This window comes from Triturus cristatus, chromosome 7 (genome assembly GCF_964204655.1).
Source record: "Triturus cristatus chromosome 7, aTriCri1.1, whole genome shotgun sequence".
In the NCBI taxonomy this organism is placed as follows: Eukaryota; Metazoa; Chordata; class Amphibia; order Caudata; family Salamandridae; genus Triturus; species Triturus cristatus.
This window is the reverse complement of record NC_140590.1, coordinates 1268930416-1268950192: the sequence shown is the minus strand read 5'-3', so window position 1 is coordinate 1268950192 and position 19777 is coordinate 1268930416. Positions and strand designations below refer to the sequence as shown.

General features: G+C 46.6%; 1 protein-coding gene across 4 annotated transcripts in view; it reads left to right on the top strand.

Moving 5' to 3' along the window:
* Positions 1-2599: 2599 nt before the first annotated feature.
* The window catches only part of LOC146811796 (dual specificity protein phosphatase 14-like), a 124766-nt gene continuing 107588 nt past the window's right edge, over positions 2600-19777 (top strand). For 2 of the 4 annotated variants that reach the window (XR_014966779.1, XM_085618786.1), the window contains exons 1-2: positions 2634-2713; positions 5780-5930. The gene's annotated coding sequence lies outside the window, so the exon portion shown is untranslated. Of the gene's footprint in view, positions 2714-5779; positions 5931-19777 lie in introns of all 4 variants that reach the window. The other 2 variants (XM_085618787.1, XM_085618789.1) reach the window with 2 other exon arrangements.

Genomic DNA, 19777 nt, shown 5'->3' with positions numbered 1-19777 from the left:
TATAACTGTGTTAGGAGTGGAATTACGGGTTGAATGTCCAACCCTGTGCGGGACCATTATGGCTGCTCATTTTAATCAGACCGTGTTGCTCCCCGGAAAATTAGTTATGGCCACTGACGGGAGTATTGGGACCAAACGTACTGAAAGTGACGGACACTAATGGCCGATTTCCTTACTGCTAGTAACGTTAAATCAGAAGTGAGTATTTGCTGTCCTTACCATAGCAACATTGTCTGGTTTTAGATCTCTAGAATTCCGAGCACATGTTACATTGCAGAGGGTCAACCGGAAGTATGTACGTGCTGCCTTTCCCTTAACCGCATTGTCTGGATTTAGATCTACAGAGTTCTGAGCATATGTTACATTGCAGAGAGTCACTGCCACCTCGAACTACCCAGTGGAGTCGCTGGTGTCTACTCGGGGTCAGTGAGTAATTGATGGGTCGGATGAGACTTGCACCATTAACTGCCTGTGAGGGCGACTGCAGAGCTAGCAAGGGTTGAGAACCCATTCTTGCCTCCCATGACCTTACTGGAGTTAGTGAAATGCTTTTAATGTATTCATTTGTAGCGCCGCCCCATGTGGGAGCTCCCATTCCACCAGTAGTCTTCATGGTACCCGAATTTGCCCATGGAAAAGCGCTAACTCAGGGCACTTCCTACATAATGAAACTCCTACCCTAGGCGCAGGGAGATGTACCCTGCGCCCGTCAGTTGCCATCCCCTGGGACCTCCTTATTTAATGCAGACCGGACACTCCTACCTCCCATTCCGTTACCTCATTCCGTGTACAAATGTCTACTTTATTTACGTACTTGAGGTTCTCAGATCGTTCCTTTATGTTGCCATCTAGACACTTCCAGAACCATGTGTTTACCCAGATCCAGAAGATCTAAAATTACTTCATAAACTCTTATTAACTTACTTTATTCAAAAGCATTCCTCCATCCCGTGGCATTAACCCCACCCTGCCTTTTCTTTAAGGACAAATCGGACCCTCACAAAGCTTGCACGTGTTACATTAGCTTGATCTGAAATGCTAGCCAGTATTAACGTACAGTCGTCGCATTCTCTACCGAGCAATCTGAATGGAACCAACTAATTAAACGCACAGAAACATCCGCTACCAGCCCTTCCACACGGACAACATCCATCAGAGCTGGCTGGATGCTCACCTAATCACATTATTTTAAGTTACATGGTCGTACCGAATCCTCTAATCCCCGTCCTTCTTCAAGGACGAGCATAACACAACGCTGACCCGAGTGCTCCCCCAGTCCCTGTAATAGTATAATATAATATAATAGTATTTGCGTGTATTTCCTTTCAAATGTGCCCATTCGACCTCAGTGTCATGATCAACCGGCCTGTTAACCTAATGAAATACGGAATATAAGCCATGCCATAATATGTTCCCCCGGACACAATGTCACGTTACCTAGTCGTACTGAAACCCCCCCCCTACCATTCTTTCATAGACAAACCTAAATCAGCGCTGACCGGGTGTTCACTGAGTCCCCATATTTCACATTACAGAGCCCTGTGGCGCGCTCGAGTTTGAAGATTTCCATTGAATTTAAAACAGCCGTTAGTTCACTTGCCATCTGCGCGCTAATAATAGTATCGCGCGTAGTTCCTTTCAAAACGCGCCAATTCGACCTCATTGTCATGTTCGCCCTGCGAGTAACATACTGACATACCGAATATAATCCATGCCATAATCTATTCACCTGGTCACAAGACTTAATGAAATAGGAATATAGAAAACCATGACCTGATATGTTCACTCGACCCCATAATTTCACGTTACATAATCGTATAAACCTGCCGTAGCATTCCTTCTTCGACCAACCAAAATTCAGCGCTGACTCGGTGCTCACGAGTCCCCAGTATCTCTATATACAGAGCACTGTGGCGCGCTCGAGTCCAAACATTCTTACCGTGTTTAAAAACCACCGTCCTAACAACTTGCCCTCTACGCGCTAGGGATAAAATGCATATATTTCAATTCCAACGCGGGTCTTTTGACCTCATTGCTTCTACCATTCCTTCCTCTAAAACAAACATAACCCGGCGCTGATCGGGTGCTCGCTGTACTATGCTGAATGTGCGCTATATGTTACCGCGCCTTATTTTTTACCCGGTTTACTTAAATACAAGAGATGAAAGCCCTCACCCTAGAGTCACTATCGCCCCTACATCATGCGACCCCGCGTCCGTGAAAACAGCTGCGAGCCGCCATTACCGCGCCCGTCCTACATAAGGCCGCCTTAATGAAAACTTTCGAACATCACTGCCGCTCTGCGAACCGAGTCGCGCGCATACGCCGCAGGACCTAGCTAACTAACCATTGCTCTCCGCGCCCCCGCCTGCAGCGACCTCAAAATCTCTTAAAACATCTTATCTATTTAACGATTACTACTCTATAAAGACCTACACGCTACGCCTAGGCCCCCTCAAACCTCCTGTGCCACAATGCACGCCGCCGACCGGAAACCTTGCTCCACCTTGACGATGTGCCCCTGCAGCTTGCCGGAGGTTCGAAGGGACAAAGAGGCTGACGATCGCTGGGCGCAGATTTAAATAGCCTTCGTCGCGCCCCGATGACGTCACTTCATTCACCCCCCTTTTCCGGTCCTGGGGAAGGTCTCGACCCGCGGCGCTACTAAGGGCGCCCCTCCTCTAGGCGCGGGGGGGCGCCGGTCATTATCGAGGTAATAAAGATGATAGTGAGGTATATGGCCCAACGTGTGGAAGTCATTATTTACCAGTGTATTTAGGTTTCCGGGACTCGGTGCTCGAGATTGAGACACTGTGATGTATTCTAATGCATTGTAGGCATTGTTTGTCACTCCTGCCGACACACACTCTCCCATGGCACACCATCTCTAAGAAAGTGAGCCCAATCCAATTTAGTTCAGCACCAAAATGGGGATGCCAGGAGGAAGAAATGGGGGTTACCAGAGTGATGGGATAGCACACTACGGACTAGTGTGAGCTAGGTTACAGGGTAGCAAAGCGGGGCTCACTTAGGATGTCAGATTTGCAGTGAGAGACTCTGAGGGCGTGTTACCCAGGGGGCCTTGAGAGAGGCTTGTAGGGCCCTAGAAGTCCAGGGGAAAAGAAGCTCCTCTGTTTGTGCAAGGATAAATAAAAGAAACCATAAAACAGCATACAGAGATGGGAACAATCTTACAGTATAGATTTCTGGGTATCTCTAAATGAGAATTATTCCCCTTTAAATGAGTTGTTTGCTTTAGGTTAGTAAACACGCTCATCGTATTCATCCATTCAAAACCTGCTCTGGTATGTAAGCGTGAATGTATGTATGCATGCACGCATGTACGTGGGTATTTATGTATGTATGTGTGTGTGCATGTAAGCATGTATGTATTTAGGGATGTATGTATCCAGGTAGGTATCTATGAAGGTATGCATGTATGTATGTATGTATGTAGGTAGGTGCATAGGTATCTATGTAGGTATGCATGTATGTAGGTAGGTATGTATGTAAGTATGCTTGTATATATATATGTAGGTAGGTATGTATGCATGTAGGTATGTATGTATGTACGCATGTATGTGTGTACGTATGTATGTAGTTATGTATGTTGGAATGTATGTATGTAGTTCTGTATCTATGAAAGTATGGCACTGGTGTATTCTGTAGATAGCTGGTATTAACTAGGAAGAGCAGGTGTGGTGTTTATGTTCTAAACCGAAAGGATTCTTGGTCTAAAATAATTACCTAGGGTCTGATTACGAGTAGATCTGTGCATTCCGACCGGTGCGTAAACCCCTGTTTACGCACTGTCCAGAATTACAAGGTGGCATGAATGTAACACATCTGACAATTATCAGATGCGTTAAATAATACCTCAACCTTTGTGATATTTCGGCAGGTCAAACCTGCGAAAATTTAACAGGACAAAAGCATACAGTATTTACTGTATCAGGTGGATTTTGGTGCGTTAAACTCTAAAATGTACCTGTAATTCCCTACAAACTTATAATAGGTGCTATTTATCGCACCCGATAAATGACGTATCCAGTGGTGAAGTGTTTTTATCAGGGGCAATAAACAAAACCTAAATTCATAATCAGGGCACTAGAGACACTGCATAGCTATTTTTTCTCCCACCTTGGAGGCATGAGATTGTGTACACTTTACCACTATGCCATTCACTTTAGGAATGTCACCACACCTCTCCTGCTTACAGATACAGTCTGCACCACTCCTGGTCCTGTCTACTGGGACAGGAAACTAGGCCCTACCCTGTAATCAGGATACCACTATGGAGAACTATGCATGCATAATGACCCCATTGCCTAATAGCCCACAGGACATGACAGACTCAGCTACGGTGCAATGTCCCCAGGTGCTGTGGCCCACTTGTCTATGAAGACGTTTGTTCTGGATATTCAGTTTCTCATGATGGGTCCATCTGGCTTCAGTAATGGTCAGCAGATGTACCAGCTGGCGAGAATTCTAAATAAAAAAGATCCAAAGGGGCCAAGAAAGGCAATTCAAGGGATGCCATAGTTCAGAACTATGGGGTATCAGCAGATCTGTGTGTGGGTTCTGCAACTTGACGATGAGGTGGTTCTGTAGGAAACAACTGAGCTTCATTACCAGACTGTGTGTGTGTCACGGGAGCTGCGAGTCAGCACAGCTGTGCAGGAGGGGCTCCTCCAATAGGGCGTAGGAGCGTCGCCCCACTGCTTTCTCGCAGTGCGAGAAGCAGAAACATAAAATGGTAAAACTACCATTTTATGTTTCTGCTTCTTGCACTGAGAGAAAGCAGAAGTGTTGAGTTGGGGGCGGGCCTGCTCTAGGGCATGGGAGGAGTGGCTTGCCCACTGCTGAGGGCACTGACTGTTTGGTCGGCCCTATAGGGCCGATCAAACTAGTCATGCGCACTCTGCCTTCTCTTCATGTAGGCAGCCTACATGGAGTAAATGGCCTCCCCATAGGTGCCTGGCTGGTCGGTGTCCCGACCAATCACAAGGCTGCCATTGCAGCGTTGTGATTGCCTTAGCGGAGGGGAGGGAGGCTGCCTGCTTCCTGTTCCTGCCGGAGGCAGGAGAGCAGGAGAGGAGCTGAGACGATGCGGGACCGGGCTGACGAAGGTAAGTTAACTTTCTAAAACATTTTTTATTTTAAATTAAACCCTTCGCCTGCGCGACCCCCATCTCCCCCCGCGCGATTCATGCTGGCCGTGACTGCAGACGTATACTGATGAAATGATGCACTGGATGCAGAATTAAGAAAATACTTTATCAGCTGAGGAGCACGGAGGACACTACTCGCTCGTCAGTGTACTTCCTCTCAATGAACTCCTCCTGTCAAACACAAACATTCCAGGAATGCTTGCTAGTCAAGCATTCCTGGTAACTAAGCAGCACAACATGTACTGATAAATCCCCAAGGTTTGAAGGCTCAAGGGGTGCTCCTTTACAGATATGAGACAAACTGTCTGGTCCCAGAAAGGCAATAGTGGGTTCTGTGAGTCAGCACTGAGACGCACAGGGTGAGCATTGTGTGGGTCTCAGTACTGCAATAATGTGATACACTCCACTTCAAGAGTAGCTCTGTAATAGGATGTCTCCTCTGACTTCCTGTGATGTCATTGGAGGCATCCTGCTGCTATGGTAACAAGACAATGGCCCCAGTGCCCTGGTGTTGTCAGCTCCTGAAAGCCATGCACTGGTGCTGGCTCCAGAATTTGCCTCCATTGTACAGATTCACTTGTACTTGACCACAAATGTTTCCTTCTAAGTATTCCAGGACTCCAAGAGCTGAGATGGGAAATGTCGCTCGTGCTGGAGTTTAACTAGAACATCTCCCTGTGCTCCAAGGACACCTCACTACTAGCCAAGGCTGCTCCAGCCAAGACGTGGGTCTGGGGAGATCTGAGAGCTCATAAAAAGGTAGGTGCAGAACAAGCGCCATCTTTCTGGTGAGATATACTTTGTGGTATTAGTCAAACCTGGCATGTGGTCCAGAACTGTTTTCTTGTGTTTCTATTTTTTCTTTTGATCCTAGCGTGATCCAGTTGTGCTTTTGGCGTAGCTTGTGTTTGCTGGGTTGCGTTACATTGTGCTTTAGCTTTCGTTTCTGTTTTGTCTTATACCTTGATGTGTGATTTTATGTTGATCTAACATGTACTACTGTTGTGGTTAGGCTTGGGTCTCTGGAACTACGCGCACATCAGGTGAGCCTTGGCTTGCGATTGTGGTGAAGATTAGCTTTTATTTTCTGCTTATTTTGTGATTACGGTCAGGGTTGAATTTAATTTTGTTTCTGAGCTGGTTTCTTTACAAGATTGTATTGGTCTTTTGGATCACAACAGGTTCTTTCCAGGCCTGGCTAATGTGCCTGGATGGCTTGTTTTTCTGCTCTTACTTGTGATTTTAGCATAGATTGAGTGTATGCCTTTGGTTGCTTCCCACATAGGTTCAGCTAGGCTGTCTCGCCTGATCTTGTCTGGTTGGGATTGTGTTTCTGCATGAGCTTGGCGTGTGTTACTAAAAAGGCATGGGAGGGCTTCAGGCCTGGGTTGGCTTGTGTTTAGCTACACTTTTTGAGTCTATATGGCTAGTTTAATATTTATTTCTTGAATTATTTCTGCTGTTTCACTTGCATTTTATGTTTTGTCAGGTGTGTCTGGTGGTTCTAGCCTCTCTACAAGTACGGCCCTGTGTTGAATGTGTGTGTTGGCAGCATGTGCTTCTCTTACTTGTGCTATACTAGTTGTTTATGAAGTGCATGAAGGAAGCTTTCACTTCTGTTGCCCATGTATGTTCTGTTTGAAGGAGTGTTGTGCTCCTGGTATCCAAGCTTATCACGGTTGTGTGATGGAAGAGTGAATACCTGCAGTTAATAGTGTACCTGTTGTGTACGATGGAAGGTTGTATTGCAGCTGTGCACGCCGTACCTGTTGTGGGAGAGAAGACTGCACTACTGTTACCCATGCCATAGCTTGCACAACTGCTATCCCTTGTTGTACATAGTCAAGGTAGGGAAGCTTGCCCTGCTGGTGCTCGTGTTATACCTGGTATGTCGCGTCAGAGGGAAGCATATGTCGTTGCTGCCTGTACTGTAGCTGCTATCTGGGTGAGAGAAGCTTGCATGGTTGCTGCCTGTGCTGTACTTGTTTTGTGTGAGAGAGAAGCTGGGCAGCATCTGTTGTGAAAGGGAAGATTAGACTGTTCTTGCCTAAGCTGTAGCTATTCTGTGTGTGGAGGCCGCTTGCACCGCTGCTGTCTGTGCTGTACTTTCTTCTGTAAGAGTGAAGCATATACTGTTTTCACCTATGGTGTACTCATTCTGATTCTATGGGAAGTGTATAATGCTGCTGTACGTGGTCTGTGTGTTTTGAGTGGAACGTGCACTGCTGCTGCCTGTGATGTACCTTTTGTGCTTGAGGGACTCTTGCACTGCTGCTGCTCTTGCTGTACCTTTTGCATGAGATGAATGTATGCACCACTGCTGCCTGCGGTGTACCTGCTGTCTGAGTGAGGGCAGTTCTCACTGCTGCAGCCTGCGGTGTACCTTCTGTCTGAATGGGGGTGATTTTCACTGCTGCATCTTGCAGTGTACGTACTGTCTGAGTTTGCACTGCTGCCGCCTGCGGTGTACATACTGTGTGAGTGAAGGCAGTTTGCACTGCTGCTGCTGCCTGCACTGTACCTTTTGTCTGAGTTTGCACTGCCACTGCCTGCGGTGTACCTATTGTCTGAGTTTGCACGGCTGCTGCCTGCGGTGTACCTACTGTCTGAGTGAGGGCAGTTTTCACTGCAGTGTACGTACTGTCTGAGTTTGCACTGCTGCTGCCTGCTGCGTACATACTGTTTGAGTGAGGGCAGTTTGCACAGCTGCTGCCTAGGGTGTACTTTCAGTCCGAGTAAGGACAGTTTGCTCTGCTACCACCTGCGGTGTACCTACTGTCTGAGTTAGGGTAGTTCACGTTGCTTCTGCCTGCTGTCTTTATACTGTCTGAGTGGGGGCGGTTTTCACTGCTGCTGCCTAAGGTGTACTTACAGTCTGAGTGAAGGCAGTTTGCTCTGCTGCTGCCTGCGGTGTACCTACTGTCTGAGTGAGGGCAGTTTGCTCTGCTACTGCCTGCGGTGGCCCTACTGTCTGAGTGAGGGCAGTTTGCTCTGCTACTGCCTGCGGTGTATCAACTGTCTGAGTGAGGTAGTTTGCACTGCTGCTGTCTGGGGTGTACTTACAGTCTGAGTGAGGGCAGGTTTCACTGCTGCTGTCTGAGGTTGATCTACTGTCCAAGTGAGGGCAGTTTGCACTGCTGCTGCATGCGGTGTACCCACTGTACTCTCTGAGTGGGAGTAGTTTGCACTGCACCTGCCAGCGGTGTATCATTTGTCGGAGAAAGGGCATTTTGCACTGCTTCTGCCTGCAATATACCTACTGTCTGAGTGAGGGTAGTTTGCACTGCTGCTGCCTGAGGTGTAGTGACAGTCTGAGTGAAGGCGTGAAGGTGGTTTGCACTGCTACTGCCTGCGGTGTACATACTGACTGAGTGAGGGTAGTTTGTACTGTTCCTGCCTGTGGTGTACCTATTGTCTGAGTTTGCACTGCTACTGCCTGCGGTGTACATACTGTCTGATGAGGGCAGTTTGCACTGTTGCTGCCTGCGGTGTACCTATTGTCTGAGTGAGGGTAGTTTGCACTACTGCTGCCTGGGGTTTAGTTACAGTCTAAGTGAAGGCGTGAAGGCAGTTTGCACTGCTGCTGCCTGTGGTGTACATACTGTCTGAGTGAGGGCAGTTTGCACTGCTTCTGAGTACGAGCAGTTTGCACTGTTGCTGCCTGGGGTGTACCTAATGTCTGAGTGAGGGTAGTTTGCACTGATGCTGAGTGAGGGCAGTTTGTACTGCTGCTGCCTGCGGTGTACCTGTTGTCTGAGTGAGGGCAGTTTGCACTGCTGCTACCAACGTTGTTTCTATTGTCTCAGTGAGGGCAATTTGCACTGCTGCTGTGTATGGCAGTTTGCACTGTTGCTGCCTGCGGTGTACTTACTATCTGAGTGAGGGTAGTTTGCACATACTGCTGAGTAAGCGCAGTTTGCACGGCTGCTGGCTGCGGTGTACCTATTGTCTGAGTGAGAGCAGTGTGCACTGCTGCTGCATGTGGTTGGTGTGAAAGAGCTTAACTGTCTCTTTTCTGTGTGCACGAGGGAAGCCTGCACTCTTGCATCCCATGCTGCACCTGTTCTTTGTGAGAGAAGCCTGTACTGCTCCTGTCTATGACAACTTTTGTATGTGAGCTAGGTTTGCAGGGCTACTGACCGTGTTTTACCCTCTCTGTGTTGACAAAGTATGTATTGTTGATACCTAAGCTACTCGTCTGTGTTTGTGAGGGTTGCACATGTGTAGTGCCAATTCTGTTTCAAAAGGAAGCCTGCCCTCCAGCTTCACGTAATGCATTCATTTTGTGTGCGTGAAGTATGCACTACGACTGTTCCATGGGTGCAGGAAGGTTGCAGTGCTGCTGTCACACTGTACATGATTTGGTTTCATCTGTTCTGAGTATTGCAAGGGGAATCAACCATTTTACCAAAAGTGACGCGTGGGCGGGCTTTTGCTGCTGTCGTCCAAACGTGCCTCACTACTGGACTGCTCCCACTTTTGACCTATGTGGTGCCTTGGTTTTCTGTTTTAATGTGCCCCCAATCTAGAAAATGTCAACGGCCCATGATGGCAAGAGACTCTGGGTATCTGAAGAGCAATTCCAATTCAGGTTGTAAAAAAACACCTGGGGAGGCAGCGGTGTGAAAATGCATTTTTTTAAATTAGCATGATCTTATCTGAAACAGGACTTTAAGAAGGCCTCAAAAATGGATTAGTGATTAAATGGCCTTGCTATTTCCTAGACGTCCTCGCCATCACCTCTGAACCTCAATTCAGTGAATTTTAAAACTGGCTAGAGCTGCTTGAAATAAAGACGTGGACTTTGAACACTTGGGGACATCTCATACATACCTACAAAGGTCACCATGAAATAGGTTTAAGAGAAAAACTCTTTGTATGATTGAAAGATAATTGAAGACAAGCATGTCCTTCTTCTGTTTAGACTTAGGGCAGTGATCACTCCTAGAGGAGCAGTGTGGCTCAATGGTTAGAGCGGCAGACCCTGATGCAGAGGTCTGGCCCGGACCAGGGTTCAATTCCTGCCTCAGCGGGTCTTGGGCTCAATTTCCCCAGACCCGATAATTCTTGCCTCGGTGCCTATTCTAATGATGGGTCCCACTCTGCAATTCTGGGCAATAGCTTGCTTAATCTCCACAGCGCTAGGATGCATGGCTTCACCATGGGGGTGCCCAGGAGTGGGCACTTCACAGGGAAAGGCCAGGAAGGGTTCCACAGCGGTATGTGCACAGCGCCTGAGAGACCCTTTCGGGGGTGTGCGGAGCGCTATATAAATGCACTACATTTACATTTAGACATTCCAGGTAGATGGAAGAGACACGCCCCTTATGCAGAAAGGTGTTCTTTCTATGAAGAACGCAAGCAGACAAAATTATGTTTTCCTGTCGTTATTGAGATAATGTTTGGGTCTTGGGAACATTACATCTATTACATGCTGCTAATTTAGAATCAGTACTTGTCTGAATACGTGATCTCATAAAAATAGACATTTTGAATCAAATAATGAAATTGATTTCATTTTTGAAGGAAGCTATACATACCTTGCAAACAGGGACATCTTAAGGATTTTGGGGGTCCCGGGCCCAATGTATTTTGGGGGCCCTGTTTAGAACAGCTTTTAATTTGCGGTCCAACTTCAGGTTGCTGATGCCCTGTTTGGCCAGGTGACAAACACTGCACAGGCACACACTTCCAAATTCTAAATGCGTTTCTATCTATTAGTTCAGGATTGTGATGTGTGTTTTCAATATTGTAACACAGCAGCAGCTCACTAATATTACTCCAAATAATCTCTATGACCGACTGCCATTTCTCATATGAAAGGTCCTGTTTTGATCTAAAAGTAACTTTTCAATGGATGTTGCATGTCTGCAGTAGACTTCAAACACATCACTCATATTAAAAATAAATTAAAGGCAAATGGTATTTAAAGCAATCTATGTTTAAGAATGTTTAAAGGCCATCCAGGCAAGACTCTTTGCAGAACAGAGCTGGATCTATCAGGGGGGCCCCTGAAAGGCTGGGGCCCTGGGCCAAAACCCGCTTTCCCCATGCATTAAAACGTCTTTAGTTGTGAATGTTTGTGATGATCTGACTAAATCAAAGTGGTTACTTACCTTACCACTAGGAGTAGTTCTGCAGCATGAAGAGTTATCAGGATTCACATGCTGTGCATCTATTCTGCCATCTAGTGGTTGGGACCGGAATTGTGACTTGTCCTTATCCTTCTGGGGTTTTTAGGTCTCGCCTGGCGTAAGACTGCGCAGACATGCGCAGTCTCACTGGCGAGATTTAACATTTTGTTTAGATTTCTCTAGTGGGCTTTAAACTCCGCCCCTCCTTTCCATTGGCTGGCGTCACCGTTTATGCTAAACGGTGGCCAGCCATTGGAAAGGAGCGTCTCGTGACGTACACTTTTCGCTTTTAGAGCCGTCCCAGTTGGACTGGCTGCCCCGACTTACTGCTGGCGTAAGAGGTTTTCTTATCTTTATGGGGACAAACACATGACCCCATAAAGATAAGAAACCAGTCATGTGAGTCAGTCCAACTGGGACGGCTCGCAAACCAGTCCAACTGGGACGGCTTCTCTCCCCATTCGTTCATGTCTTTCTTAGCTTCCCTTTCTCATTGTTTTTGCCCCCTATTTCTCACGCGGCCCCTCTCTCTTTCTCCCCTCCCCTACTTCTCTCTACATGTCTAATCTTATCTCCTATTGAAATTCTCACCCCCTCTCTTTATCATCTCTTGTTCTGTTTCTCGCCCCGGTTTCCGCTGCTGTTGGCGGGGAGGTTGCGTTGTCTTTGGCACCGGAAGTCGTTGCCGTGCTCCAGGCTCCCCCGCCTTTACCCGTTCTGAGTTTGTTTCGTTCGGTGTGCAGTTAAGCGACGAAGAAAGGAGACCCGACTGCCGGCATGAGCTTCCTGTTGTGAGTGCTGCACCTCTCGCTATTATTTTGAAGGGACGCGACCCCCTCCTCACTCCAGCACATATGCGCCCCTCACTCCTCTCTCCGCGGGTGCATGGTCACCTGCACCAGTGCTAACTAGTGAATAATTCCTATCTGAAGTTTTCAGTACAATCCATTAGTCACTTTTTGCTTTGGTGCTTTAAAATATTCGACAATCGAAGATTTCGCTGCACACTGCTGATGCCTCCTTGACTACCCGGCATCTTGAATAGGCACTCATTGATTAAAAACACACAAACAAGTTGGAGGTTAGCAGTATTTGTTTGCCGTGTGCCAAGTTGCTGAAAATTCGAAAAGTGTGTTATCCAGCGTCAGCTCAAGGTTACTAGGCCCGCTTGTCAGCTACTTTTCCATCCCCTCAAAAAAAAACATTACATTTTTTCGTATGTGTTGCATCATAGCCACCAGCGCTTTTTGGGTATTTTGGTTGGACAGTGCATTGTTTTTGTCTTCAACTCGACGCCTACAGGGTCGCATTAAACGTGCGTAGCGCTCATTGGGACCCAAATGGTTTCTTGGAGCTGCCGGATAGTGGGGGCGGTCAGCTTTGTAGCGGCTACCCGGCTGGAAAAAAAAAGAAACGTAACTTTTATATTTGCAATTTCTAATGCACCTAAGCCGTCGGGTATCCATGCCTTTGCCCACGGAGAGTGCTTTGCACTCGGTTGCAGCTGCCATGTTGGGTCGTATTTCTTCCTCCCTCCCTACCACCCAGCGTTCCCACCCCGGTCCAGAGCCCTGCCTCTGCTGCCTGCTTCTCAAGCGCTGCACTGTAAACATGAAGCCCGAAAGTCCCTGCCACCCCTCTCTGGCCCTCTACCCCCTCCCCCAGCTCTGCCCAGGAATGCTGTTAGGTAAACAGTGCATAGTACAATCATTGAAAATGCAATAGGCCTCGCCTTTTATTAAGTTAAAGCCATTTTCTTTGCTATATAATACCATTAGCAAAGCAAATGGCTTTAACTTAATAAAAGGCGAGGCCTATTGCATTTTCAATGCTTGTTTTTTTTAGTGTGCATGTCGTCGACCACCATTGGGTGGAAAGTCCATCCCCTGTGTGACGTTAGAGAGTACCCTAGAAATTCCTGTACATGGTCGCCATGTTCAGATTTTTTTTTCTTCTGATTCTCTTTGACACTTTCCTTGGTTTGAAGTATGCTCACCTCACCTGTTTACTTTTACCCCCATTTCTGGAGAGGTGGGTGGGTCGCACGTGAATCCAGAAACCTCTTCAGGCTGCAGACTACTCCTACTGGTAAGTAACCATTTTGTTTTGCAGCATGAATCTTTTCTGGATTCACAGGCTGTGCATCTGATTGCATAGCGGTTCCTTAGGAAGGATGGTTTGAAATGTAGAGGAGTGGGCAAACAGGTGTTGTTGCACTCTCTGTCCCATCTGTGCCTTCTTGTTTAACTGGATGTTTTTTTTTGTTGTTGTGCTCTCACAGAAGTGTTTTGTAAAGATGTGTGGGGATAACTTAGGGCCTGATCTGGCTGCTGCATTATGATGCAGGCAGTTGGATCATGACTGGCGGGGGAAAGACTGCCACATCCGACAGGATCAAGGATCCTGGCACTGCGGCAGTCGGATTCCTATTTCCTATAATGGGGCAGTGCCTGCTCATGCACCGCCGTAGGGATTAGGATGTCCCTTTCCGCCAGACCTTTCATGGCGGTTAACTCACCATGAAAAGGCAGGTGGAAAGTCGCTTGGGGGCCCCATCGCCCCTGGGCTTCTGCTATGGGCCCTAAGATGCGTATTATGTATTGCAGCGTGTGCTGCACCCTGCAGCACACTCCTCAATACAAAGTATACATATTGCGACCGCCGTGAAGGCAGTTGTATTGTAATGTTGGCAGAGGGACTGTTGACTACTAGTCGGCGGTCCTGCTTCCGTCACGGTGCTGCCAGCATCGTAATCAGGCCCTAAGTTGTGGCCATGCATCCAATGTAGACACATAGATATTAGAGACAAGGTCTTAAATATTACCAGCTTCTTAACTTGTAGGTAGAGTTTCATACAGCCAGTCTCAGGACTACACATGCTGTATTCACATAATCAAATTAATCGTTGATCAGAGGCCCACAACCCCTTTATACTGCTGAAGTGGTAGCACACATTTCAATTCTCAAAGTTTCTATAACGCGTAGAGTGCATTCTGAGACTGAGAGCCTAGTCCCAATTATTCCTAGACTTTCCAACTTTACTTCCTGGGCAATTTTGCCCTGAATGAAATTGGGAGGAAGCGGAAACGTTGAAGCTATACAGATGCTGCGGTCCCAAAGACATTCATTTCATTCCCATTTTTCTTTAAGACATTTGTGAGGAATGGCTTGCTGCAATGGGACTCTCAGTTCAATCTGCAGAATTAATCAAATTTTCCAGTAAAATATCCCTTGGTTCACTTTCTGTAACACAGACTGAGCACCAAAACTATACAATAAGGCAACGTTTCCTGATGGTGCGTGCTACAATTCTCACAGTAAAGAATTTGCAAGAGACAAAGACATGAAGGGATGAAACCAAACTTGTTTAAAGGGAATTGTTTAAACTAGAGAGCAAAAATGATCAAAAGCGGACCAGAGGATCAGGCAATATAAATCTCTAAACATCACCCCCAAATTAAGCATAAGGGCGGAGACTTCATTTCTTGGTGAAAGGAAGTAGAAAGAGGCAACAAAGTGAACTTAATACTTTCTCAAACCCAGAGAGGTATTTGTACCCCTCAAGTTGTGCTTGAGCTGGAGGCTTCAATACAGGATCATCAGTGACTAATGTGGAAAAGGCTTGGGGCAACTTGTTAAAACACCTTATATGAGAAGCAGGACATGAGGAGGCCTAAGGGGCAATGGGAGGAAACAGGAGTGCGGATTGTTAGGGGTACTTAAAATGCAATCTTTTTCAAACTAATCAACATTTTTTAAGGTCTTCAAAACATAGAAGAGAGGGAGAGTGTGTGTTTTTGTCAGTGTAAGCAGTCATGTGGAAATCCAAGGTGAAGTTAGATAGACTCTTCACTTTACCCGATTGAAAGCACCTGTGCCCAACTATTTCCTACAGAAACATTTTTCAGGGGTGGGGGGTGTAACCCCCGACCACCCCCAGAGCTACACCCCTGCTAACAGCAGGTAAAAGAGTTCTTGGCAGGTCAGTTTCCACCAGGTTTGCCGACTCCTTTATCCTTGTGACTCCAGCAGGAGATTGATTTGATGTAACCCTGAGAACCAGTTTCTTGGTGCAGAAGTTCTGCTTTCTTCGGCTATGTTTGCCTCAAAGAACCAGGCCATGTGCAGGGGTTTCAAATACTTTATTCTTGAGTTTTTATTAATGCATTCAGTAGCAGTGGCCCTAGTGTGCAGAATGGCGCAAACATATATATGTACTTAGATAACATAAAAAGTCGACTAGAAATATAAATATATTGAGGTGGAGCATGCCGGAAATAATCTGTTTAAGCATAAGGGGAGTAGGAAAAAAACCGAATTGTGGGGCAGGGTGGGGAAGTCTCTGAGCCCAGTGTGAATGCGTTGCAGAGCACTAGCTGCTCTTGAGGTCTATTACAAGTGCCCTAATGGCACTTGTGACCACAACGCGCCATCACCGTTGATTATTGTAATATTATCTGTAACTTAGGGGGACATGTGACACCTCGGCCTAGTCCCTTGTGTTTATATAAGGATGCAACAGGAGTAGCGTAGAATGGAGCATGCACCAGACCAGTCTTTGTTGGTGATGGGCCTCCTGCGTAGATGTTTGTGGCTGGCTTTCTAGCTTGTAGATATTAATCAATCTCAGCGTCTCTGGCTCCAAATCTTCAACCACGGACCCATACCACGCCCATGCCACACCGGTGGTCAGAAAAATGATATGCACTTCCACCTGCTAGGATATGGTCTCCAAGCTAGAAGTTGCCCTAGATTGAGCGGGATGGAGGAAAGTCTCCTTCCTTGAGTCCTGCTCCAGCAGCCAACTCAGACTCTCAAGGACAAAGTCTGGGTTTTGTCTCTGTTTATGTTAAAGTTTATGTTTTGGCCACACACATGCTGCCCATCTTCTCTTTACGAGTGAAGATTGCATTGCTGCTGCCTTGGTAGTGTTTGTTTTGTGTGAGGTGAATCTGCACTGCTGTGCCTGTCCCCTATCGATGTTGTGTAAAAAGGGTTTGTGCCTCTACTAGCCATGTTCTTTGTTGTTCTTGCACGCAGTGTACAACACTGCTGTCCATCCTGTACCAATGTGTGAGGGATGTTAGTACTGCTGTCTTGGCAGCATCTGTTTTGCAGGTATGGTGACAGTCTGTGCTGTTGACGCCTGTGCTGTATATATTGAGAGAGAAAGACAGATAGAGTGGACATGAGAGGGGACCCCAATAAGCTGGAAGGAAGCCTTCAGATACATTAAAACTACCAGCTGGGTTGACTTCCTTGACAGGGCTTTGATAATAACTGTGGGCCCACAATGGAGCACTCTCTAGGAAAAGACAATAAACATTAAATATTTCTGAGAAAGCCTCTATAAACGTCACATAAAACAAGATTACCATTGATGCGAATTTCTGAAATGTAGCAATGGGATTGATTCTCTAATATTCATAGACCCTACAACAGCAGCTAAACTGTAGTAGTGGCTCTAAAATGTTTCTAATGCAAAGTACCTGTGGAGTTCATAAGCAACTTTCACAGAAAAGTCTTGCAGTGTAGACTCCTCTGGGGTAGTCACAGAAATACAAACCCCGCCAGCTGTAGAATAATACCCTGCAGGGTACCACAGGAATGAGACAGTACAACACATCAGACAAGCTGGAATTGTGGGGCAAGATGATTCTTCAGGACAACCTTCTGGCTTTTGCATTCCTTGGCCCAGAAGAGCATATAAGTAGGACAGTTCCTAAATCAAAGCATACCAGAGTAAGTATCATCAAATGGCATGCTTCATGCATCATCAGCTCTTCTTCCAGGCGTGGTCCAATCAGAGGGCAACACACTGCCACCAGCCTGTAAAGGCATTTGTCGTTTCTTCAGTCCTGAATGTGGGTATACCTACACAGCAGCCCCTAAATGGTACTCTTTCTTGGTCTGCCCCCAACAGAGATCTGACTAGTCAAGTGTTTTTGCAAGCTCGCCAGGCACTTCCTAAAAGCCTTTCGATTTCCAGATATGCTTCCTGTTTGGTACTGTGCCTAAGATTTGGTTTTCTGTATATCATATCCACGGGACAACATTTTAATGCTAAAATCTATTCTACTGGGGTCTTGGTTAAGGGGGTCAATTGGTCAAATATTATGGGTCCCCTTTGGCAAATGTGCCTGATTCCTATATGTGCTGTTGGCTGCGTACCTGTGAGGAGAGACTGCAGTGCTTCTGAGCATATCCTGTGTTTGTGAAGGATGCCTTCACCTCTCTTTCCTGTGCTATACGTTTTCTGTGTGTAAGAAAATAAAACTACCCCTGCCTCCACCATAACATGCATGTTTGTGACAGGCGCTTGTACAGCTACTATCCCCCCTGGTTGTATGTCTTTAGTGTATGGGGAAAGCTTGGTTTGCTGTGGCTTATTCTATAGTCAGGCTCATTGTTGGAAATTTAAAATATTTAGTCTTGGGTTCTGTACATTGGGGCTGGATCAGTGGGGGCAGCCAGAAACAAGAAGTGGTGAAGTGGGTGGAGGGGAAGCAGGGGGAGCACGGCAGGAGAGAAAGCGTGGCTGGGTAATAATAATAAAAAAAAGACTTACCTGAAGCTGCCAGCCGCTTTGTGCCGCGATGTTCCTCTTCTTCCTAGTCCCAGCAGAAACTGGGACAGCATCAAAGACTCCCTGTGCAACCACGCGCTGCTCTCATGCTATGAGAGCAGCACGCAGATTGGTCTGAGGGGGCTGGTTAAATGCTCGCTCCGGCACAGGGAGTTTGTGCTGTTTCTCCAACCCAGGTGTGCAATACAGCTGGGTTTGAGAAACCTAACAGCGCATGACAATTTGGCTGGCCTAAGACGGCTGGTCAAACAGACAGGTACACTTAGAAGTTATGTTATATGTTATAATACATTTGTAGCGCGCACAGATACTCGAGTGTCCCGGCACCGGCGGTGAGCGTGGAAGCGAAGGTGCTGAGATTAATTGGGCTTATTAAAAAGTAGGGTATTTAATTGCCTCTTGAACAGCCTAGTATCCTGAGTATTTCGAAGCTCCACGGGGAGGGTGTTCCAGGCTTCCGCTGCTTTGACGGAAAGGGAGCTACTCCCCAAGCGAGTCCTACGGGAGCAAGGGACCACTGCCAATCGCTGCACGACAGAACGCAGAGTTCTGCGAGGGACATAGAAGGCAAAACGCCTCCTAAAATACACCGGCCCTAATCCATGCAGGGCTCTGTGAGTCAGATTACGGGATTTTAACTGCACTCGATGGGCCACGGGGAGCCAGTGGAGGTCCCGCAGATGCTATTTCACGCTTGATCTTCCTGGAATTCCCAGCAGAAGCCTGGCTGCCGCATTCTGTATTGTTTACAGGTTTTTTTTGCACTCTACTCTTCCCTCCCATGTCCTGGTCACGCCTCTCAATACACACGCTGGCTCAACCAGCAGGTGAAAAAGAAACAATAAACAAATATTGTTTTATTTTTCAGCTGCTAGCTCTGAGCCAGTGGGGTGACGTTCCTCCGCCATTACGGAGGAGCCACCACGGGGCTGGAGTCATGAGGGCCAGAGTCAGGCAGGAGCGGCACTATTAGGAGTGGAGCCAACATGAGTCATCCTGTGTATTATAAAAACTCTGGCCCTGAAGAACTAGACAAGAAGGAAGAATTTTATAGCCAATTGTCAGAAAGCATTAACATTGTAGTCAGATCCAACAGGAAAGATTTATGCTTTCACACTTCACTGTGTCCACTACCAACCTAACACAGTTGCAATATGTTAGTTAGCAGTAGAACCCGGGAAAGGGAAATGGAATAAGAGACAGAAGACAGAAGCAGTGGTGATCCCCACTCTGACTTGTAACTGGGCATGATCTTCAACTGGTTATTGCAGTTATGTAAAATAGATGAGACTATTAGTGCCTATGAATTATACTGCATCTGTGTAACTTCTGATATTTCGGAAAACTGAGAACATAGATAAGAGTTTAATGTCCTATGCATATTGTAGTGTGTCCTTGCATCACTTCTAATGCATCTATGGGTACCCGTAATTGTAGCTATACTTTCAAATCTTGATATGTAGCTTTGATGTCTGTGTGCCCACAGAGAATGGAAATGTGGTTAATATATATACTCTGTTATGGTTTACTTAAATGGTCAGGGTGGTATACAGTTGAGGGAATTACACACTTCGTTAAGCTGGCTGAAATAATCAGGTGTTTAAAATGGCAGTGACCTAAGAAGAGTAATAAAGAATTGCTTATAAAATGTTTTTCCTCTGTAACAAAGGAAGTGTCCATAAAGAGGTGACCTATAATCATGTTGGCTGCCTCCACCTAGTCTTTCTCATTCTCTTCCTCCAAGACCCTGTCCCTTCACCTCATCTTCTTTCTTCTCCTGTTGTTTATCTTCCCACTTCATACATATCCTCATCACCTTCTTGGGCAGTATTCTCCTTCTCCGCCTCATCTTGACCATTCTCTTCCTCCTGATCATGTTCTTCGCC